General features: G+C 37.2%; 1 protein-coding gene across 2 annotated transcripts in view; it reads right to left on the bottom strand.

Annotated features, from left to right (window-relative positions):
• LSAMP (limbic system associated membrane protein) overlaps positions 1-25138 on the bottom strand; it is a 609585-nt gene that overhangs the window by 242587 nt on the left and 341860 nt on the right. The gene's annotated exons all lie outside the window — the stretch shown is intronic.

Below are 25138 nucleotides of genomic sequence, written 5' to 3'. Positions count from 1 at the left end.
TGGTGATAGACTGGTTACTTATTGAGAAGTACTTCAGTTGCTAGTCTTGTAACATCTCTCTCTTCTTAATAAATCTTGCTAAAGAGAATTTGAGAGACATGCTTGAAAAGGAAATTACTTTTAATTTTGATGAAGTCCAAGGCCTTGTAGTAATACAACTGAAGTGTTCTATCAATTTGCTGTCTCAAGGGCTCCTATAGTTGTGTTGTTAATTATGGACAGTTAGGTTTACTGATTTATATTTATTTGTCATAATGAATTAAATTCAAAATTTGTAAGTTTTCTACATAATGATCTGAATAATCTGTTTTCCATAATCTGTGAATGACTTATCTTCTAGCACTTACTTCTTCAGGAAGAGGATTTTAAAAAAGACTTTATTCTCTATCCAGGCTGTAAGGAACTCTGGAAAGTTAGGCAAAAATACAGTACAATTTACCGCTTAACTATGCCGTGTTAAAATCAATACGAAGGGGGAAAATGACCAAAAACCTTTGCAATCACCATAACTTATTTAATCCTTTTATATGAAAGCATAAAGAAGCTCTTATAAATTTGAGAGATCCAGCTATATCTCATGGATAAAACCAAGGAATCTGGAGTAACATAGTTTCACCAAATTTGGAAATAATATATAATTGTTTAGTTGAGACAACATAAAAGAGACAGCTTTTTGGATGATACTGATGACCTTAAAAGGAACTTGAGTGATTTTGATTCCAAAGTGTTAAAATACATTTTGGCTACTGCCTACATGGAAAAACCCGTATAAAAACCATATGATAGAATTTAGACTGTTCATAAGTATAAATAAGTACAGGTAGTCTTGATTTCATTTAACCATTCATTTAGCGAATGTTCAAAGTTAATACAGCACTGAAAAAAGTGACTTATGACTGATCCTTGCATTTATGACACTTTCAGGATCCCAAAGTCATGTGATCTGCAAACTGCAATTTTTCCAGCCAGTTTCTGACATGTAAAATTTTAATGGGGGAGGCTGGATTCAGTTAACCATGTGAATCACTTAACAGCCATGGCAAATAAAGATAATAAAATTAGGCGTGACTCACAACTGCCTTGCTTAGCAATGGAATTCTGGTCCTATTTTTGGTCATAAGTTGAGGACTACCTGTAAAATGATGTATTTTGATACATATTGCAGATTTCTATTGTTCATTAATTTAAAAATTGGCACACAACAGCCTAATAGATATTCCAGCCTAAATTAGCTGCAAGAGGATGTGGAGACATTTGGAATTCTGTCTACGAGTAAAATAACATATTTCCAAGTTGCTTCTATTTTTTAGTATACATTTTAATTATTTGTTGTGAAGCAGACATTGGAAAATAAAATAACATGAAATAATGATAATTACAGTTTTCTGCCTTATCCATTAATACACTGTCATTGTGGCAGCTTCTTTAACTTTCTAACTTTAATTTAGCGCCAGCTGTGTATAGGCAGTGCACAGAAATAATCAGCATGCTTCCCAGAAGACTAACGATCAACACTACAAAATATGAAAAGCAAGGATCTTAGCACTGCACTGCACTGGTATGAAAACACTCCAGACAATTTGGGGAAAGCATGTGATGTCCCAAATGGCCTATGAATACTGCTGGGCTTGATTGAAGTGATATTGGGCTTAGCCTGGTTTGAACAAATATGAAATTATCACCATCAGAATCTAGAGGTAATATGCATATATGCGCTGAACTGAAGAAAAAAAAAAGATTCTACCAACTGTCATATTTTTATGAATTTTTCATTCTGTGTTAATCAAGTTGGATACAGAGAACATATATTTGAGTCAACAGGAATCACATTAATGTTATTAGATTATATAACTTGAAAGCACCAGGACTGGTAATTGAGGTTGTTTTTAGCTGATTACTGCCACTCCCTCACAGAAGGAAGAACTAATAATGAAGCTAAAGCTTAGATATTTTGGATACATATTATGAAGGCAAGAGTCAATTTGAGAAGACCCTGATGGTTTGAAAATGAAGTAGTACAAACACATAATCACAGAAGATAATGGTCATATTATGTCACTAACGACACAACATAAGCTCATAACAATGCAGTTTCTTACAGAAAAAATAAAGTCCCTTAGGTCATACAAAGTTGGAAAACACATTATCATTATTATTTTTATTATTGTTGTTATTATTATTTAATGTACATGATAACATGGCACAAGAGAAGTAAACATATACACCAGGGGTGTCAAATCTGGCCTGCGGGGTGCTTAAATCTGGTCCATGGGGCCAGCCTGGAAATAGGAAAGGACCAGCAATGCCTCCTGGTGCCAGGGTGCTTCAGGAGCCATCCGTCCCATCTCCCCCCATCAACTGGCCCATGGAGGAGAACTACAATGCTGATCCAGTCCTCGAATAAATCCAGTTTGACACCCCTGATATACACTGTCCACATAATTATATATAAAACTTCTATGAGGGTAAGGCAGTGTCCTCATAACTGGATGTTTAATTCAGTTATCCAGGTGATCACCTCTGGCATTGCTTCATGCAGATCTTCTAGGGAACCAGAGGGAAATCTTGCACAATATGTTTAATAGTTTACATATCAGTACCATCTAACATGCCCACTGATACAGGGAAGAGGCACTTTTTTCAGTATCACATCTAATTTTGTTTAATTTCAAGGCAAATCAAAACCAGGTGATTTGGTAAAGGGATCATTAATGGTCAAGCCCCAAGAAAGTACCTTGGACCATTACTCTCTCCAGGCATTCTTGGGGTTAAACGTGGAGTGATATGGAGTTCCCATGTAACACTTCTCCTGCGCAAGCTGCACTGGCTCCCGGTGGTCTTCCGAGTGCACTTCAAGGTTTTGGTTATCACCTTTAAAGCGCTCCATGGCTTAGGACCTGGTTATCTACAGGACCGCCTGCTACCACCAATAGCCTGCCACCGGCCAGTATGCTCCCATAGAGAGAGGCTCCTCCAGGTGCCGTTGGCCAAACAATGTTGACTGGTGGCCCCTAGGGGGAGAACCTTCTCTGTGGGGGCACTTACGATCTGGAACGAGCTCCTCCCGGAGATACGGAGGATCCCGGATCTGCGCACCTTCCGTCGCACGCTTAAGACTTTTTTATTTCATCAAGCTGGCCTGGCCTAAATCTTCTCCCCTTTTTAAATGTAAATTTTAATTTGTTTTTAAATTATGGGGTATTTTAAATTTGTTCAGCCAAATTATTTAATTCGTTTTTATTCTATTTTAAATTTTTGTATTTTGTATTTTGTATACAGTTTTATTCTGTGGCTGTTCACCGCCCTGAGTCCTTCGGGAGTAGGGCGGTATAGAAATCCAATAAAATAAAATAAAATAAAATAAATAAAATAAAATAAAATAAAATAAAATAAAATAAAATAAAATAAAATAAAATAAAATAAAATAAAATAAAATAAAATAAAATAAAATAAAATAATAAAATAAAATAAAATAAAATAAAATAAAATAAAATAAAATAAAATAAAATAAAATAAAATAAAATAAAATAAAATAAAATAAAATAAAATAAAATAAAATAAAATAAAATAAAATAAAATAATAATAAAATAAAATAAAATAAAATAAAATAAAATAAATAAAATAAATAAACTGGGTAAATGTTACATGAATAACTGTTTTCCATGCTGGCCTATGGAATTTCAATCTTGTGATGGGCTGTACATTATCCTTGTGAATAGAGACAGCTTTGTTATTCAACATCCTTGACCACAGCTCTAAACAGAGCTTTTGGTCTTCTAATATGTGGTGGTATGATATTGTTAAGTACTGGTAACACAGGGGTGAGATACAATGTGCCAGAAATGATACAGAATTAGACATCAACAATTTGTGTGTGGGCACCATTAAGCCACATGCTGGCATGATATTTAGTTGTGGAATAAACCAAATTACAAGATTGTTGTTCATAGGGTGTTAACATTAGTGTCATAGGACGTTCTAGCCAGATTGTTCAGATGATTGTTGCGTTTTTTCAATTTTGCAGCTGTTTTTTCCAGGTATTGTTTTTTCCAGAAGGTTAGTGATATGTCCAGTGTTACCCCCAGATTCTTTGGAGATTTATTACATTGTAAAATACAGTTCTAGAACTTCGCTGAAGGCTGGTAATTATTATATTAATTGCTGTAAGTTACATGACTTACAACTGCTGTAAGTCACCAGTCCCTCGGGCAATCGTATTTTACTATTTCCCACAATATCCCATAATTGATTCTGACTATTTTTGTTTGACAAATTTTCAACCTATGTTTTGCTACTTTTACTAGCTTTCCACAACTTACAGTCCTGCCTACTGTAGGAAGAAAATACCAATGCCATGCGCCCCTCGAATCACCTCCCTTCCCATCCATTCTAGAGGCAAAAGCCTCCCCTGACCCAAAGTTATAAAAACTTTTATAACCTATGTAGACTGGAACTGACAAAGCACATCTCCCCAGGAAGCCAACTACTACCAGCGAGTCAATCAGAAAGCAAAATCAAAGATACAAAAATCCCTAATCACAATATTGCTCCCCCAGTGCCAGATCCCAATGCTTGACCCTCATAAAATTCCACACCTAGAAAATATTTCACACCTAGAAAAGATCAATACATCTTGCAGTGTGAGACATCTCTTCTCTCTTCACCAGACTTCACAGGGCAAAAACAATTCAGTAAACACATCTTCATACCTCACAATCCAAATCCCACCGTTACTATAAATATTGCTACTCTCAGTGTTCTGATTTTGCAGTCACCTTTGTACTGCTGACCTTCTGTTTTATGTCTGTCTTTTCAAATAAAACTCTACTTGTAAGTACAGTATATTGTCTCTGAAGGTAGAGATGTTAGAGCCATTTAAAATATTCTCAATTGCCTTATCATTCATTAGTCATTACCCACTATGACCGTGATGGCGAACCTATGGCACGTGTGCCACATGTGGCATGGGTAGCCATATCAGTGGGCACACCAGCTGAGCTCTGGTGCACATGTGCCCGCTGGCCAGCTGATTTTCGGGCCTTCTGGGCCCACCAGAAGTAGGGAAACAGGCTATTTCCTGCCTACAGAGGGGCTGGGGGGGAAGGCCCGTTTTACTTTCTTACCTGGCTCCAGATCCTCTCTATGCATCTGCAGAGGGAGAAAACAGCCTTTCCCGCTCCTTCGGAGTCCCTCCAAAGGTCTGAAACAGCCCATTTCCCAACTCCCGATGGGACAGGAAGTGATGTTTTTTGCTGTCCCCAGCAACCTCTCTAGGAGTCTCTGGAGGCTGGGGACAGCAAAAAACATCACTTCCTGCCCACCGGGAGTTGGGAAATGGGCCCTTTCAGGCCTTTGGATGGCCTCCGAGGGAGTGAGAAAGGCTGTTTTTGCCCTTCCCAGATAAATAGAGGGGATCTGGAACCAGGTAAGAAAGAAAAACGGGCCTACTAGACCATCGCGTGCCAGGAGCAGGGAGGGGAGAGGGGGGGTTGCGCATGCATGTGCAGGGCAGGGCGCATAGAATTATCGGTGTGGGTGCACGCGACCCTCCCCTGCCCCCCCTCCTGGCACGTGATGGCAAAAAGGTTAGCCATCACTGCACTATGAGATGACCCGCTGTGGTGACCTTCTGACAGAATTGTCCTAATTGCCCTAGACTCCTAGCTAGCAGATGCAGTCCCAACGTTTCTGAAGGTATCATGTTGGGGAAGTCTAGTTTATACTTTTAAAAGCATTAAATAGCAGCCATCATGATACCTGGTGATAGCAAATACATTTTGTGATATTCCAGTACTGACCTTTGCTTGATAAATAATTCTCTGTTCTTCAGGGCTCAATAAATGTTTCTGCAGTGCTTTTAGGACTAAACTCTTGTGGAGCTCATTCTGGATAAGACCAAAATCACAGACTTAAAGCAGAGATCCTGCAACAGTTTTGCCTCCTATATCATGAGTAAAATAAGTAGGTCATCTCTAAAGAAAGCTTGGTCTTAAGTAGGGTTCTTTATGGGCTGTTCAAAGGCTAGTGAAAATATAAAAAACCCCAAATCTTCTAATCATATTTTTGCTTGCTGCATATGTTTCTTGCTTCCATTTCTACAGCTGAGACTTTATCTTTTGGAACAGGGGAAATTTGGTCACTTTTCTGTCCTCTCCTCCCCATACCCCAAGGCAGATTAAAGTAAAAAGATATTAAATCCATGCCTATTACTTTTAATTTCTTTGTTTGCTACACCTGCTAAAGATTTTCTACTTTAAAAAATAGCTTCCCATATTTCTAACAACAGACTAAGAAGCAACATCTCACTTGCTTTGCATTTCTCATCCTGTATAACTAAATGGAAATGTCTAATCCCAAGGCTGTTGACTTTTCACCTTTAGTCATCTCTGTTCACACCAATGAATTTTGAGAGAGAAAGAATAAAGATTGGAGCCTAAAGATAAGAAAATTCTTTGTCAGCAAATGGTTTCTTGGGGGAAAAGTCAGACGTTTACAGTGTTCCTTAGACTGAATGTAGGTATGATCTATCTGCTGAGATCACAGATCTCTGCTTTTCTAAACCATGTTCAGACTTTAATCTGTTGTTTTTTTGGCAAAGAAGCTGGCATTTCCTTCCTTGCGGATCTTTCTGGACAGTTTGTTTGAAAGATTGTAAGGGAGCCTTGTATCCTACTTAAGAGAGCACAATTCTTTATTTCAACAACTGTTAAAGTATGTCCATCTATTTGAAAATATTTCCTTATCTGCAGAACTGGGCAATCATTTAGTTTTAGTCCAGTTCAAAGTGCAAAAGATTATCAGTTAAATGGTAGAATTTGTGTACTGAAGAATAAATGTAAATGTCTGGAACACTCTACCTGATCTTGTTGTTAGTCTCTCTAATCACTATACCTTTTACCTTAAATTGTCTACCGTGGACCTTTCATATTTCTTAAGAGGTCCCTAAGGGGGCGTGCCTACTGTCCCTGTCCTACTGTTCCCATTTATATGTACTCGTTTTATGTGTTTATGGCTATGTTTTGTTTATTTATTTCCTTTTATTTGTGCCAAATTTTTTCCATGTGTCCATGTCTATGTCTATACTGTTACTTGTTTCCTTGTATTTGTTGACAAACAAACAAACAAACAAACAAATAAATAAATAAATAAATAAATAAATTTGTGTACTGAAGAATAAGCAAACACAGATCAGAGTCCCTAACCAGTCATTCCAACTATAGTGAACTATTTTAAAATGCATAATTTAGTATAAAGTTTACCTTTCAACCTTTCTTTGGTAGTGCATTTTTTCTGTTTTTCTGTTTAGGATTAAATCTGTTTTGATGAAGGGTTGAAGAGTAGTAGGAATAATATAGAAATAAATAATTTGTGGTACGAAGGTAGCTTTATGTGCAGCTCTTTGCTTAATTTCAAATCTTTGGATAAGGTCAGATCTCCAATCCAAAGTATTTCTTCTTTATTTCCTTGTAATGTAAGAAAAAAAGAACTGCCATAAAGAGAGTAAGAGGATGGGATAGGAGTCCTACTCTTTTCCATTATTTTCTTATCTCTTATCTCCACTCCCTACCCTATTGTTCAAACAGCAATTTTAGATATTCCAATATTGTCTATCTTCATGCAATATAATACTTTCCATGAAAAAAAAAAATCATCTTCTTACAATTACAAATGCAGAGGACCAAAAAAGGAATATATTTTTAAATATATTTTTTTAAAAATATGTTTTTGGACTCATGCATGATATTGTACATAGTACATTTTGGATAGATTGTGCAATAAGTAAAATAGAATTTCATTACCTAAATAGCATAAAAACCAATTTTCTGACATGAAATGTCAAAAACATAAACTTCATATGTAACAATGGGCATTATAATCTAAATTCTAAACTAATAATGATTTATGTAAAGATTCTCAGACAGAAAATAACAAGGGTTAATTCAGAATATTAAGTGCCAATGTAGCTGAAGTCAAGGCAGCCAACATATAGCAACTGTTGGATACTAAACTGCTATAAATGGTTTTTTTTAAATAATCAAAGAACATTGTGATAATCACTGCTGAACACTTTCATTATAGATGTCAAAATTTTGATTGGCAGCTTAGCTAAAAATAATTGCCCATTTCTGGTCAAAACTGCATATTTATACTCAGATAACAAAGAAACTTACTTTTTAATGGAGTAACCCACTCTTATTGACACTTAGCATACTTTGTGATAAGCATAACGCTCATTCCTTCTTCATTCAGACAAATACATACAAAGTCAGATACCATCCAAATACATGAAGGAGGTATAATTCTTATAGCTCCTATAACTCTTACAAGATGGGATAGCATATTTTCTCATTCACTAACCTGCCTATTTTCTAAAATATGACAGCTGTTTCAAACAGTGTATTTTGAACAGGGAGAAAATGGTATTTCTTTTGTCTTGCTTTTTTCTGTGTTGCACAGAATATTGGGGGACAGAACTGTGATCCGACATGCCCAGGTTAGCTTGCTGCCCTTAGCTGTCATGTGAGCTCCTGTTGTATCTGATCAGATCTTGAACAATCAGTGGATAAGAATGAATGAAACACAACTTTTTCAGCATTATTAGCTTCATGAACTGGCATATAATTTTGCATTCGTTTCTCCTGAGAGCCAATTTGGTGTAATGCTTGAGGCATCAGGCTACAAAACTATAGTGAGTCCTTAGGCACAAAACCAGCTGGGTAACCTTGAGCCAGTTACTTTCTCTCAGCCCTGGGCAATAGCAAACCATTTCCAAAAAACTTTACAAGAAAACTGTAGACTCTTGTCCAGACAGACTCCAAACATCAGACAGGATTGAATGGAATTAAAAACAAAACATTTCTATTATAATCATTTCTGTCGACATGGAATAAATTTCCCTTCCTCTTCCCTTTTTCCTTAACTATTTTCCTCTTCTATGATGCCTAAGAAATAGCCAAGTAAGGTGAAGAAGAACCTAACAAATTAATGAAAATGAATTAGTAAGTATATGTGGATACGAAAAACAGAGTGATGATTTACGTATTTTTAAAACTGGTTCTACTAAATTTAGTCAGGAGAATTTAAATATGTTTTTATATTCTTTTGACATTTTTTTTTAAAAAAAGATCCTAGCATTTCTCTTGAAACCCCCATTTTCTTTCAAATTATCATTATTTGCACAATTTCAAAACTAAGTACATGAAAAAGTGCTGAAGTCCACTTCAGCTTAAAGAAAAGAACATTGTGAGTTTTCCCATCTGGTCAAATCTAGGTAAAATTCTAGGTGTAATTTATCATGATTCTCATACTGACAATTTCAATTTACACCAGATAATATACTATACCTGTAAAAGAGCAATAATAATGCTTTTTACAAAGGGGAAGGGGGGGAGATTCTGTCTTAGCAGAAATAACAATGAATAAATAAATAAATAAATGTAATGTAAAATGTATTTGGGAGTAGTTTGAAAAGATGGCAGTCATTTTTCTGTTCCAGTCAAGCTGCCTTATTCTGAGAGGAATGCAACCTGCTAAAGCCTCCACACAAAGCTTGTTTTCCCTGAAGGATCACAGAACTATGAGAGCTGATGAGCTGGCTGTAATCTTTCTATTTCACAAATATTTGCAGGATTCAGCTAACAACTTCCCCTGCCACCCATCCCAGCCCCTTGCCACTTTCACCGCCAGTAGCAAAATGGCAAAAAGAGAAATAAAACAGGATCAAACACTGCTTGTTCAATGCAAAACAATGTTGACTCCCACTAGGAAGCATAAACAAGCCTTGCAAATTCTCTAATGTATTGTAAAGTTTGATCCTGGAAAGCAAATTCTTTTGTTAGATGCAATACAGATTGGGGGCAAGGGTGCGAGAAAAGGTGAGATGCAACATCAGAACAAATCATACAAAGATGTTTTTATTCTATTCAGCTTTCTTCTTCCAACTGATCAAATGTAGCATACCGTTTTTAAAAGGAAAGAATAACAAGAAGGTAGAATTCACCTTTTAGCTTCTTTTTATTATATCCTGTGGAAATCCAGGAAGCTATAATAAAAACACTATAAAGCTCATTCCTGCTGGAGTTACTTTGGAAGAGTCATTGGAAATGCTTAAATTAAAAAAAAAGACAAAAAATAAGATGGAAAGGAACTGTCAGAAACCCTATGAGGACTATTGACAGATTTCCAAGGAATTAAAACACAAATAATTTGTATTATACCTACAAAATGCATAAATGCATATTTATGTATATATTCCTAGTTGAATATATAGTCCTTGCCTGTTGACCACAACTGAGATTGGCAACTCCATTGTTAAGCAAGATAAAAACATGACAGCTACTTGCAATTTTTCTGCCAATTTTTCCATTGACTTTGTATGAAGTTAGCTGTGAAGCGCACAGACAATGATGGTCATAAACACCTTCTTGTTGTGAAACACCAGAATCTTGATTGTGTAATCAAAGGGACACAATCATAAAGTTACTTTTTCATCACAGATGTACCTTTGCAGTCATTAAGCAAGGACTACCCGTATAATATATCCACACACTTTTCTGTTTGGAACCCATAGGAAACACTTATGTACAATTTTTATCAGTCATGTCCTGTTATTTGCCTTGAAAACTCTACAGGCAGAAAGATGCAATAGGAAAAAACATCACCGCCATCTTCGTTGTTAAGAATCTAGTTGGTAGAGTAGAGACCAAAAGTTCCCAAGCTAGTGAAAACCATTACATCTTCCAAATCTAGCAGCTTTCTATCATTTTGAAAAGGGACAGCCAAACACTTCCAAAAATTTTATAAAAGCTTTACTCCAAGAAGAATAAAAGAGAAGATTGTACTTTCCTAAAACAAACAAAAATAAATAAATAAATAAATAAATAAATAAATAAATAAATAACCTTTTTAATGTTGGTAAAAAATGGGGAAATTTTCATAAGTGATATCATAAGGATTTGCTGTAGTTGATCTAAAACTGTTGTGAACATGATTCTGTTTCACTTTAAATGATTCTGTTTCACTTTTTTTTTTGGAAATTTTGAATTCTTTTTTTGCAGATGTGGGGATAATATTTTTCCCTGTCTTTCATCCTACCGACCAGAGGTGGGTTGCAGTAGGTTCTGACCAGTTCTGGAGAACCGGTAGCGGAAATTTTGAGTAGTTTGGAGAACCGGTAATAAAAATTCTGACTGGCCCCACCCTCATCTATTCTCTGCCTCCCGAGTCCCAGCTGATCGGGAGAAATGGGGATTTTGCAGTAACCTTCCTCTGGGTGGGAATGGAGATTTTACAGAATCCTTCCCCTGCTATGCCCACAAAGCCACGCCCACAAAGCCATGCCACACCCACAAAGCCACACCGACAGAACCGGTAGTAAAAAATTGTGAAACCCACCACTGCTACCGATCCCTGTTGGCAAGGCTTTTGTATTAACAGTCCAAGATTTCTTTTCAGCCTCCAGTGTTCAGGGACTTTTTACACTAATACAAAAAGTCTACTTTTTCACTTTTCAAAGTCACAACTTGAACTAACAAAAAAGTTAGTTCAAATTGTGACTTTATTCATTTTACAGTAATTTATTTCTGTATCTTGGTTACATTTTCTCCTCAAACAACTTCATTCTGTTCCAATGAGTTAGTTATTAAAAAAATGTTGCCTAAGTGAACATGTGACTGAGAAAGAAAGATGCATTATGAAGACAGTTGGTTGCTTCTGTCTTATTCAGATTAAATATTCTGATGGAGTGTCCTGTTCCTGATCTATTTTGCCCCCCTCCTTGCTGGGTGGAGAGATTACTTAAACAAACTCTCTGTTTTTGAGCACCTTTTCTTTCTTTTTTTACATTGCAGTGTAAATGCATTGCATTCTATAAAAAAAAAATGCTAATATCAAGTTAACAAGTTCAGTTCTGTGACCTTAATTTATTTATTAGAACATCTAGCTGTCTTACCCTGCTGCCTGAAACTGACTAGAACATAATCAGTTTCACCCTGAAGGTTTTTGTTGTCAGGCACAAGAATTGATAATAAATGTGCACATTGTTCAGAAAATGATTTTTTATTATTGCTCATTACTGTCATATTTCCAATGTTTGCTTAACAAGGTAGTCTGTAACAAATTGCTGTGCTACATTTTACATCTGAAAACCCAGAGTTTAAAAATATATTGAAAATGTTTCTTTTTGAGAGGTCTGTATGGACCTGGAACAGATATTCTTATTGCTAAATAAATAGTGTTGGGGTTGGATAATATGAAAAATATGTTTGCATGTGCATACACATTCAGTATGTGTTTATACTATAATTCCATAGATTTTTTAAAAATGTTTATTGCAGCCCATTGTTCTGCACTTAAATATAAGGCCAAACCAAAATGCTACTTACTGCTACTTATAGTCTTGCTAAAGACCCACAGAAAAGATTCAGTTAAGTAGTTGCTCATACTGTAGACAGAAATACAGTTTTTCTGAATAAAGCCTAGATTCCTTTCAATGTTTAGGACAGATTCCTCAGCTTGACCTTCCCAGCAAGATGACTGGCTGAATAACTGCAGAATGGGACTATGTTCATCTGCAAAGAAACCCCAAATCTAAAAAGCAGCTTCAATAAGTTGGACACTAAGCTGTTTCTGCTTTCGTTTAAGATCCTTATCTGAATTCTGCAGAAATGAGAAAAAAAAGATTTCAGGTGTCAAAGGGCTCAGCTTTGAGAGATCTTGCCTAGAGGAAGCTATTTTACAAAATTAAACTCTCCCAAAGGGCTTCTAAACAGTGTAATTATGTTGGTATTTCAGAGTAAGTCTTTAGCTATGGAAACAAGTGTCTGTGATTTTCCTTCAGAAGTTTAAGGAGAGCAAATAATCATCCAACATAGCCAAATACCACAGAGAACAGGAAAATAGTAGGCACTGACTCGCCTCGTTCTTGCATAAAAGAAAGGTAAAATGTATACAGGGGTGGGCTTCAAAAATTTTAGCAAGGGGTTCTCTGCCCAGTTGCTGGGTGGGCATGGCCATGATGGGCGTGGTCTAGTCAGCCTCCTTCACTATGGCAGAGGAGCGGGTTTTTGCCCTCCCTGGGCTCCGGAGGCTTTCCTCAAGCCTCTGGGAGGGCAAAAACAGCCTCCCCAAGCTCTGGAAGCCCTCTGGAGGCTGGAAACTTGCCTGTTTCCAGCCTTCCTGAACTTCCTGTAGGCCCATTTTTCGCTCTCCTTGAGCCTTTGTGCATGCCCTGCCCTTACCTGCATCCGAAACAGGCTATGTAGGGACTCCTGGGAGGGGAGGGGTAGGTGGGGGTAGCCAGGAGTGGGATTTGGAGGTTCTCCGAACTGCACAGAATCTTAGCTAGAGGTTCTCCCAAACCTCTGCGAACACCCAGCAGCTCACCCTTGGATGTATAGGAGTAGAATTTGAAGAGAAAGTGAGAAAGAAATGGTAACAAAAAAGGCAACTCTGCCATGCTCCATCTTTGGTGATGTTAATATCATGTTAATACTGAGATTTTAAAGAAGTGGGGGGAAAAGCTTATTTGGGACAAAATGCATAGTCACCATTCTCCCTATTTTATTTTGTAAGAAAGATTTGTTCTTGTTTTTCCGGTGGATTTAACCAATGAACCATCAGTCACAGCAATGACTGTCATATATAGGCTTGATAAGGGAATTTCCGGAATACCTATTTGTTTTTTAATCTACCCTGTAGTGGTGTTTCATGAGATGTGATTTAAATATAGACATTTAGATATATTGGCTGTGAATGGAAATAAGGTATCTTTTCCCATTAAAAAATAGTTTAAAAGCCTTTCACTTTTAAAATTTGGCGACTGTTCTGAATTTCTAAATATGTGGAAATGATGGTTATATATATGGTACATTATTGAAGCTACCTTTATTCTCAGCAAGGATAGGAAGAGGTTTTGTTGAAACTCCTGCATGCCTAATAATTATCAAGCTTGCTGAGACAATTTGATACGTTCTGTGCTGTGTCAGAGATTAGCAGCATTCAGAGTCCTTAAATCCAAATAAAATGCAATATGATAACCAGGGATATGAAGAAAAAAAGTAATAGATAGAACACAGAAATGAGTGTGAGGCAAGAGATACCAAGATACTGCTACTAAGAATTAGCTAAAGGCAAAAATACATAATGCCAGGAAAATTCTGAAAGAAATTAGAAATAAAAGGAAAAAATGAGACAGGGCAGAGACATGAATTTTTGAGAAAGTGTCAGAGACAGGAAAAAAGACAAGATGGAAGATATAAAGACAGGTGTGAAGCTTTCTGTCTTGCCTCTCCCACAGTTGAATACTATTCTATAAACATAAAAATGATCAATGAAGGAAGACATCAAAAAAACAAGGCAGAAAATCAAATGTGAATTCATCAGAGATGCCATAAAGCAGTCCTATTACATTAACTGGTCTGTTTTTTAGATAAAAAGAGGGCCATTTCATCTTTTGATTGCTGCAGGACTCATGATAGTGGAAAATGTGGAAGAAGTGCTACAGATGACATGGGCCTGAAAGCACAATCACTTGCCTTAACACTGTACAAGTGGCATTAAAATAACACCCCCCCCACCAAAAAAAGTCTAGCAGCTACAATTCTTTGAGGAGCTTAACCCCCCCTTTCCTATCTCCTGCATTTTTCTGTCAAGAATGGCTTTTGAGGGAGAAACACTCATTACCATATCTAAAGCCAAGTTCTGAAATACCAACTGCAATTGATGCTCTGAGAGAGAAAAGGTGGCAGATTCCCTTTTCAGCTGTTCTACTGTTAGTCATTGGAACAGTAATTATTGCCACAAAAATATCCACCAAACCTCTATACAATTTAGGCTGCCATGCTTCCAGAACTGGAAATGGTTTGAAAAAAACAAAACAAGCTAACAAAGGGATAAATGGAGGAAGGAAAAGAGGAAAGAGGAAGGAATCATCTAGGAGGTGACTTCAAAAAAGAAAAGTTTAAAATTATTAAGTATGTTTAATTTCGACAAACAAAAATTTGAGAAGACTGCTTTTTTTTTTAAACAAAGAAAAAGCATGAGAGAGAGTAAGGAAGTATCTCATACAGTTAATATCTAAAACAAACATTGCTGGGGGTCTTTAAGGATCATTATTTGTGGGATTCACAGCTTTAGATTCAAAAACAATTTGAGCACCCTTAGTTACTATACCTTGTGTAAGATGAGTGTTACTACTTTCCTAGATCACAGTTGTTGTTGTTAGTGGGTTTTCTAAAGTCATCTTGCCCATCCAAAGGGTTAATACAGAGATTTGGGACAATCTTGGATGTAGCCTAATGATAGGAGAACTACATGACTTTGAAACTAGAATTATCAAGATATACACTAAGTATAGTTTCCACTTCATAAATGATTAATGTAATTTAAACATGAATATCATACATATCATCATAGAAAGATTTAATCAATTGATTTGCCTGGGGCAGTAAAGTATGTGTGCGTGTATGTATATATCCATATCCATCCTCCTATTTTCCACACAATAACAACCTGTGAGATGGGTTTGGCTGAGAGGGAGTGATTGGGCTAAGTTACCCAGCTGGCTTTCATACCTAAGACTGGACTAGAACTCACAATCTCCTAGTTTCTAGCCTAGTACCTTAACCATTAGACTAGGTCTGTCAAACTTGTAGCCCGCGGGCCGGATGTGTCATGCACTGGCCACTTCCACACCTGGTTTAGCAAAGGGAAAAAAGTTGTGACATGTCACATGACACCGCTGTGACGACACAAGTGCATTAGACCACTAGACCATGGTTCTATCGATATTGCACAGAACTATCAAACTCTCAGGTCTCTAGTATCAGACTCAAGAAGATCCACAGGTGTGAGAAGGGATTTTTTAAATATACATACATACTCATACTCCTAGGACCACTTACTCTCCACATTCTCTCTAGTTCTTCCTTCAGGCCCTACTATTTTTCCAGCTTCTCCAGCTCCTTCACCTGATGTTGCTGTCACTTGGCACTGCTACATCTATCATCACCACTGTCTTTGCCCATTTTCATCTATCTTCTTCTGCCAAGTGATTCTTATTATCATTTTTAGCCTTCGTTCATATCTCAGACTTCTTCCAAATTACACTAACTGTACTGTATTTGTAGTTAAACCATTTCCCCATTTTTCCCACACATTTAATGGACTGCCAAGTGAGTTGGGATTATGCAAGTTAAAATTCAACACATCTGGAATTAAGCAGGTCAATAAAGGCTGCAGTAAAATCATTGCATATATTATGTGTTTGACTACTATATATTTAATATGTTTGATTTTCTTTGGAGAAACTGTCCAGTGACTTGGCAAACTTCCTTGAATACATTGATACAGTATGAAAACCACACGAGAAATTGTCAATTTGTGTTTGCTACCATTTGTAATTTTTTTAAAAAATTACAATCATTTAAAAATGTCTTTTCATGTATATCTATACATAAATTATAAATGTACAGACTGTTATAAGAGAGCTAAGATCTTTCTTATTAGTATTTGCTCATTAACATTTCAAAAGACATTAGCTAGTAAAAATATATAATAGCTAGTACCTAACTTGAAAAAAGAAAGTTTCTTCTCTTCCAAATGTTTGAGTTTTCAGGATACCAAGGATATGTCACTTTGTCCACTCTCAGCTGTGCAAAGGAATTATTTGAAAAGAACTTGAAGCAAGTAAGAAAGAGGAGAAAGAAGGCTGGGAATGAGGCCTCAAGGCAGCTTTGATCTGAATTCACCTTCATCCTTGCACCTATAATGAGTTTTTCCAAAGGAAGATGCAGTTATAAATAAATAAGCAGAGGTGGTGGAGTGGGGAAGAAGAAGAAGAAATGGCAGGATTTATTTGATGGAAGATGTTTCTTTTCTCCTTTATCTTTTTCCTTGTTGACATAAAAGATAAGAGCTGATTGATAAAAGATGTTGTGAGCATGGAAAAGCAAGACAAGAGGATCAACTGATTCTTCAACAACCGACATGGATAGATTTTATTCCTTATTGCAGATCCCTCTCTTATCTTTAAAAAAAAAAAAACCCACTTTTTTTTGTTACACCCTTATTGTATGATACAGCTTTCCCTAACTTGATGCCTTTTAGATATGTTGGACTTCAACTTCCATAATCATCCAGACTCTGGCCATGCTAATAGGAGATAAGAGAAATTGAAAGCATTAGGTTCGAAACAGCTGATAGGGTAGCCTCCTGGAAACTTTCTGCTCAAAGTTTAAGGCTTACAGATGTAGATGAGAAGATTTGTTAGTGTGAAATGCCTTCTCTGTCTATAGATTTTAATGTGTACCAGCAAGAAGGTTGTATATGGAAATTTTCAATCATCCAGGTCATGGTTGTCCCAAATTGTTTTTAAAAGACAACTAGACTCCCCCCCCTTGAAAGCATCTCTCTCCTCAATCAAGAAGTTTCTTCAGTTCTGATTGCCTTCATTTCATTACCAAAGTAGATGTTTTCTAATCTGCTAAGGAAATGACTGCAAGCAACAGCCAAGCTCAGAGAGCACGAAGGACTCCACAGTTCAATCCTGAGCTACAAATATTCTTTAAATTGATATAATGTTTCTCATAGATTCATTTTCCCCTTGACATTGATTTAGCACCACAGGACTTAAAAGTCCTTTTAATTATCTGTTTTATTTAACTGATGTAATTAAAACAAATTAATTTGATAACAAATTAGTTATCAAATATCTGTAACTGCATGAAACCTATCATTTTATTCCTTAATCCCTGTTGTTTTGGTGATGGAGGCCCACTTGCTCTCTCTAACTGAGCAGCTACTGTTATTACTTTACTCCAAGTAAGAACGACTTTAGGTGTGAAACCTGCAAAGAGAGTGAAAAAGAAGCATACAAAATTGATGCTGTTGATAAGTATTGATAAAAACATTTTTTGGCCTTAAGAACTGATAGGCCATGCCAAATCAATACCACCTGTTAGTCAAGATAAATATATTCATCTACAAATGTGCATCAGAGAGAATTGTGAAATGATGAAAAAAACAGATGGTTTTCAGCAAAGTACATCAAGTTATGATATACTCTCTACTTAACAACAAACGCCATAACTATTTCTGTATCATAACATATACATACTTCCCAAAGCAATGAGAAACTTTCCCGGAACTTGATCAGTTAGTAAATGTTTATAATAGATTGCTCTTATCGATTCAGTTTTCTTTATTATGGAAATTATATGATTATATCTTATTGAAGCCTTATCATCTTAGTGTATCTAGGTGTGTGTATTTTAATTCCCATAATTTCTTATAGATTCCATATAAAGACTGCTAGAAAATCTTGAAATCTAGGTTCCCCCAACAATAGGGATAAGGCCAGTGGTGGGTTGCCCCCAGTTCGGACTGGTTCTATAGAACCAGTAGTAAAACTGGCAGGAGGCTCCGCCCACCAACCCCGATGTAACCTGGAAGCTTCTGCGCATGTGCATGGCCCCATTGCGAACTGGTAGTAAAGGTAAGTAGAACCTACCCCTGGACAAGGCAGATTTTCTGATTCAATATAAAGGTATTGCCATTTTTATTTAGAAGCCACCAGAATAAGTCTATATATACAGAGGCATATTATTATTATTATTATTATTATTATTATTATTATTATTATTATTATTTAATTAATTAATTAATTTAATTTGTATACCGCCCTACTCCCGAAGGACTCAGGGCGGTGAACAGCCAGATAAAATACATATAATACAAATGTTAAAAAGCATTAAAATACAATTAAATAATTTGGCCTGGAAAACGAAATTTAAAACACCCCAAATTTTTAAGACAAATTTAAAATTTAAAGAATTTTAAAAGTTTAAAAGTTTAAAAGTTTAAAAGAGAGGTTAGGCCAGGCCAGCCTGCTGGAAAAGAAATGTTTTGATGGCAAGGCGAAAAGCGCGCAGGTCCGGGATCCTCCGTATCTCCGGGGGGAGCTCGTTCCAGATGGTGGGTGCCCCCACAGAGAAGGCTCTCCCCCTGGGGGCCGCCAATTGACATTGTTTGGTCGATGGCACCCTGAGGAGCCCCTCTCTGTGGGAGCGTACTGGTCGGTGAAAGGCTACTGGTGGCAGAAGGCGGTCTCGTAAATACCCCGGTCCTAAGCCATGGAGCGCTCTAAAGGTGGTAACCAAAACCTTGAAGCGCACCCGGAAGACCACCAGGAGCCAGTGCAGCTCGCACAGGAGGGGGTCACATGGGAGCGCCCCATCGCTCCCATAACCACCCGCGCGGCCGCATTCTGGACCAGCTGGAGCCTCCGGGTGCTCCTCAAGGGGAGCCCCATGTAGAGAGCATTGCAGTAGTCCAGGCGGGAAGTGACGAGGGCATGAAATTTCTTTAAAATTTCATTTTAAAGAATGATTTTTTTCTATTTTTTTCAAGATACAAAAGACAGTACCTCATATTACCTCACATAATCTGTTCAATAATACTGTGCAGTTATGACATTTACTAATCTAAACAGGTAAATCGATGCTTGTATTTTTAATCTTGAAGTCTTCATATGTAATTTGAGCAAACACTTCATGTTGCTTTCTGGAGGAATTGAACTATCTTGAGTTATATTGTTTGCATTTTCGATCCATGCATTAAGAGTTCCCCCTTTCATTTGTTCTTGCAGATATAAGCTCTTAACCGTAATTTCAATTAGGATGTTTCAAATAAAATGGAAGATAATGTGTCCATAGTTTCCCATGTTTCGAATTGATGAGACTAAGGAAAAGTTATTTCCAGGTTCAAACTTGGCCTTTTCTTGATTGATGAATCTAATAAAGGGTTTATTGTGATATAAATAGCCTTAAAAATGTCCTGGTGAGACAATATCAAAACTTGATGGCCTCATGCATGCAAGGTTCTTATTTCAAATAGCACTAAAGCTTAATGAGTTATGCTTCAGAAGAGTTTTCTGTTGAGTCTGAGAATTGATTTGGGAAATTACACAATGGCAGAATAAAACAGATAAGCACCAGTGGAAAAGAGTAAGCGCTTCACCAACTTTGCATGATTCTACTTTTGATCTTCTAGTCAGCATGAAGTTTAAGTACAATATATAAGAACTGACAAGAACCAACAAAAGCCTAAGAAACCAGTTCAGATATCACTTGGATGAAAAGTTTGACAACCAATTTATGGCCTTTGTGACCTTTTTTGTATAGCTATGAGTTGATTTGAAATTTATTCCTACAGACACTGGAATTGTAAAAATGATTACTAAAAATGGATCAGTTATATTTCAGAAAGATGAAGGTCAGTTATGAGGAAGACTATAATATGGAATTTGTAAGAGCTGCCACTTTGCTGCTGAACCATACCAGGCTGTTCAAAAGGATAAGTCCTTCCTTAATTTTTCATTGCCTAAAAACTAAATCCAAAGAGAAAGCTATAGGCAGAACAGAAAAGGTAGCCATCTGTTCCCAAAATATATGAATACAGGAAAGGCCATTAAAATGCTGTTCTAGCTTCACAAGGAAAGGATCAGTAAGTCAGAGACTGCTGAGCAACACAGAAGACATTAAGAGCCACCTAAGCAAGAAGGAGAATGGGAGAACATGGAAAAGCTAAAATGAAAACTAAGGAAACTAACATAAGCTGGTGTCAATTATTGATAAGCAAATTATTTGAAAGTCAAACTATTTTATATGTTTAAATGCATGCATGCATGCATGTATAGCATTTCTATGCCACAAACCAACAAATATCTTTACTCAACTTGATTTCAAGCTTTGTTGTGGGCTTAATTCATTTCTAGTTTCTTTATATTAAAAAAAGTGCTCAAAAGCATCAACTAAGACTGTGATGGTGAACCTATGGCACGCATGCCCGAAGTGGCATGTGGAGCCATGTTGCCTGGCACACGTGGCATTGCTGTTCCTCTTCCGGGTTTCTGGTGCATATGCGCACACAACTATCAGCTGGCCTTTTTACATGTGGCAGTGCCGGAAATTAGAACAGCTGGTCTTCCGTTTTCCTGCATGAGTATGCACACCAGCTAGCTAATTGTTGCGTGCGCATACGCACCAGAAACCCGGAAGAGTAGCTGGCTGAAACCAGAAGTTCAATAGCTGGAACTAGAAGTTCATTTTTGGGCACGCACATGCGCCCTGGGCAGCTCCTCTTCTGGATTGCAGCCCAAACACATGCACACTCGGTGCCAAGAAGGTTCGCCATCACTGAATTAAGATATATGACAATCATGTACCAGATCAGAATGTACAATGCTATAAGTTTGATAAAACAACACATTGAACAGATATGTCTTAAGTGGGCACTAAAAGTTTAAAAGGCATGGTACTAAATCTCACCAGCTCAAGGTTGACTCAGCCTTCCATCCTTCCGAGGTGGGTAAAATGGGGACCCAGATTGTTGGGGGCAATATGCTATTTAGTATACTGTCTTTGGTGTAAGCTGCCCAGAGTCCTCGGAGAGTGGGCGGCATAGAAATACGAAAAATAAATAAATAAATAAATAAACAAACAAACAAACAAACAAACAAACAAACAAACCAGAATGGAATGGAAATCTCAACAACTTAGATGTCTGCATTGAGGGTATCCTCTCAGGTTGCCAAAACAAAATACTGGCAAATATGGCACCATCAGGGGCATTGCTAGTTATTTTAGTGGATACTCAGGTACATAAGCTGGCAGGTGGTCCTTTAGGAGTCCAGGTTCTAAGCACTTAGGGTTTTATATGATAGAATTTGACTGCCAAATTGACAGCTACTGCAGCTCATTCAAAACAGGCGGAAAGTTTATATGGAAGGGGGGTGGGGGGTGGAAGGCTCAATATAAGTTTTTCCAAGATGCAATAGAAAGAGGAGGAATAAGGCTTTTGATAATCCTTGAATTAATGACCATTTGTTCAGTGACTGTTTGAAGTTACAAAGGCATTGAAGGAATGGTGGTCACAATTAATCTTCCTCTCTCCCAGTATCCCTAGTGTCACATGATCACTATGTGTATGCTTGGCAACCAACTTGCACTTACAATCTGTTGTAGCACCTTGTGATCAAGTTATTGTCAGAAAATCAATGGAGAAGCCAGTAGGGAAGGTCACAAATCTTGGCGTAAGTCTCCCTGATGCCTGCACCCTCCCTGAGTCCCCTGTGCTTGTGCCCTACCATCCACTTATGCACACCTCCTGCATGGTCCCCAAGCATCACCTCGCACTCTTATGTACACTCCACAACCCTTGCTATGCCTCCTTTGTTCCCTCATACACCCTTATAAACCCTCCGCAATCCTCACCATGTCTACTTTGCATCCTTGCACATCCTTCACATCCTCATGCACCCTACTAAGTGTCATTCTCCCCATGCATCCTCATGCACTCTTCCCAAACCACATTATGTCTTGCTTTCATTCTTGCAACTCATGCACCCCCATGAAACCTTCCCAAGCCTCTGTCACACCCCACTCATGCCTTCTACCACATGGTAGCAGCCACTTATCTGCATACTGGCCTGCTTGCAAGGCCACCCAGGATTTGCAAGTTTTTGCTAGTTTTCCCATGGACTTGGAAACAGGTTTGTGGAAAGCCATCAGGAAGTTGCCTTGTCTAACAATGATGGGATCCAGTTAACCATGCCAGACATGACTGTAGGGATTGTCATTATTAAATTCCCTGGTTCAGGTTTCAATTACACACTCATACACAGTTGCTATGGAGATTAGCATTTTACTGAAGGTTAAGAGATAACGGTAGACAAAGAGAAGAAGATAAATCAAAACAGACTCTTAAAAAGGAAGTTGGGTGGTTTTGCTTTCAACAGGAAACTGCAGAAGAATAATCAAAATTCCATACTAAGTTCAGAAAGCTAAATGTGAGGCTTGGGTGGCATGATTACTTATGGTAGGACAAAGTTAATATAGATTTTAAAAATCATTATATTAGGAATGTTATATCCCAAATATGGAATAGATACACAGACAGGCTATGCCCCAAATAGCTACATTGGCCTCATTTCAAGAAGCATTTTATAGAAAAGAAATAGCAGGTAAAGGCAAATAGTTAACTTATTAAGATTTGTTAGTCAGGAATATGGAAAGTGTCAAAGTTCCGAGTAATAAACACAACCAATTCAGCAACTCTGAGACTACCGTGTTTCCCCGAAAATAAGACCCTGTCTTATATTTTTTTGAATCCTGAAATAAGCGCTTGGCCTTATTGCCATGCGCTCAAAAGCCCGATTGGGCTTATTATCAGGGGATGTCTTATTTTGAAGAAAACAAGGTATTGCCTTTCTTAAAGAACTGCTTTATTGAGTACATCATTTCGGCACTTTTGAAAAACCAGCTAGGGTTATTTGCCGCGCTTTCGGTATAGTAAAAGAATAGACAGTTTCCTCCTTCCTTGTCACAGGTCACATTGTCCAATTAGGTGTTCTGGCATCTCCTTGGTAACCTCTTCCAGTCTGTGGCCAGTACCTTTGGGATGACCTTGGTTCCCACGAGATAGTAAGTTGTTGATGTCTGCTCTGACATTCCAGAGCTCCCTCCCAACCCCAAAGTGTGTTAAGCTGAGAAATAGAGAAAATAGCTGCAACTGTCCCGATCCATTTCGAAGTTGACAGAAAGCTTAAGATGAAATCAAGGGAAGTACTGCCTGCAGAGGCATTTGATTTTCAATAGTTCTCATGCACAATTAAGAGAAAGATTTAATATAGATAAAAAATACCAGGAATTAAAAAATAGCATAATTTTAAAGTAAATTGTGAATGAATGCATAATGTGATTACTAAAATACAGAAACTTTAGCGGAAATTTGAAACAAAAGAAGAGCACATTAAGAGCCTTGGTAGTACAGTGGTCTAAGGCACCCTGTTATTAAGCTGGTTATTAAGACCAGCTGCCTGCAATTACTGCAGGTTCGAATCTCGCCAAGGCTCAAGGTTGACTCAGCCTTCCATCCTTTCTAAGGTAGGTAAATTGAGGACCCAGTTGTGGGGGCAATAAGCTGACTTTGTATAAATATACAAAAGGATGAAGGCTATTGCTGAGCACATTGTAAGCCGGCCTGAGTCTCCGGAGAAGGGCGGCATATAAATCAAATTAAAATAAAATAATAATAATAAAAGAATGCATGGCAAAATGGGCCAATAATTTTGGTTCAATATTCAAATGAATCAATGTGATCAAAAGGTCTGAAATTCACATTATCTTGCAATTTTAAATAAAACATTTTAAAAATGATGTACCATTGGTATATGACAACACAGAAATTGTTTAAGATATATAAAGGTACTTCTAATCACTTTGGAAAGGTGTATTTTATCATCCGTGGGGGCTTGTAGAAAGTAGCAATAGCAATAACAGTTATATACTGCTTCACAGCCCTCTCTATGCAGTTTACAGAATCAACATATTGCTCCCAATAATCTAGGTCCTCATTTTACAGAAGGCTGGAAGGCTGAGTCAACCTTGAGATGGTGAGACTAGAACTTAATTAGCCTGCAATATTGCATTTTAACCACCATGGCTCATTTCACTACGGAAAAGCAAAAAGCTACTGGATACAAATACATAGGGTGATTCAGCGAGTTCTAAAAATTATCAGATGAAGCTGGAATTTTTCCTATTAGGATTTGTGGACAGTCAACTAGAAAAGGTTCATGGACCATTGATTTCATATATGGTACCTGTACTGAGACTATTACATGCACAAAACAGATAACCACAGAAACCCTAATAACTGAGTAATGGATTGTGAAGATGGCTGCATTTGAAGAAATGGCCAAACTGACTTATTTGATTAAGTACTTCTTACAAAAGATTGGAAACCCTTTATGGACTTTGGCTGGATAAAATGAGCTGGTTATTTTGGAATTTATTGATTAAAAAGGTCTGCATATGGGGAAAAAAGGAACATGACATGTAATATGGGAAGATGTTATGCAAAGAAGGCAATTGTAATGTTTGTAACTGATACAAAGAAGATTCCTTAGATTACTTTTTTTCTCTCTCCTTTTTGTTATCCTTCACTTTTATTTTTACCTTCTTACAGTTTCCTTCTTTTTCTTTTATGCTTTAAATCTTTATAACATGTTTTTTTTAATAAACATTATCTAAAAAGAAAACAACAGGTGGGATATGATAGTGATATGTCCTTCCCTTC

The sequence above is a fragment of the Pantherophis guttatus genome, chromosome 5 (genome assembly GCF_059756535.1).
Source record: "Pantherophis guttatus breed Tessera chromosome 5, ASM5975653v1, whole genome shotgun sequence".
Lineage (NCBI taxonomy): Eukaryota > Metazoa > Chordata > Lepidosauria > Squamata > Colubridae > Pantherophis > Pantherophis guttatus.
The sequence above is the reverse complement of the archived record's forward strand: the minus strand, read 5'-3'. Positions and strand labels throughout refer to the sequence as shown.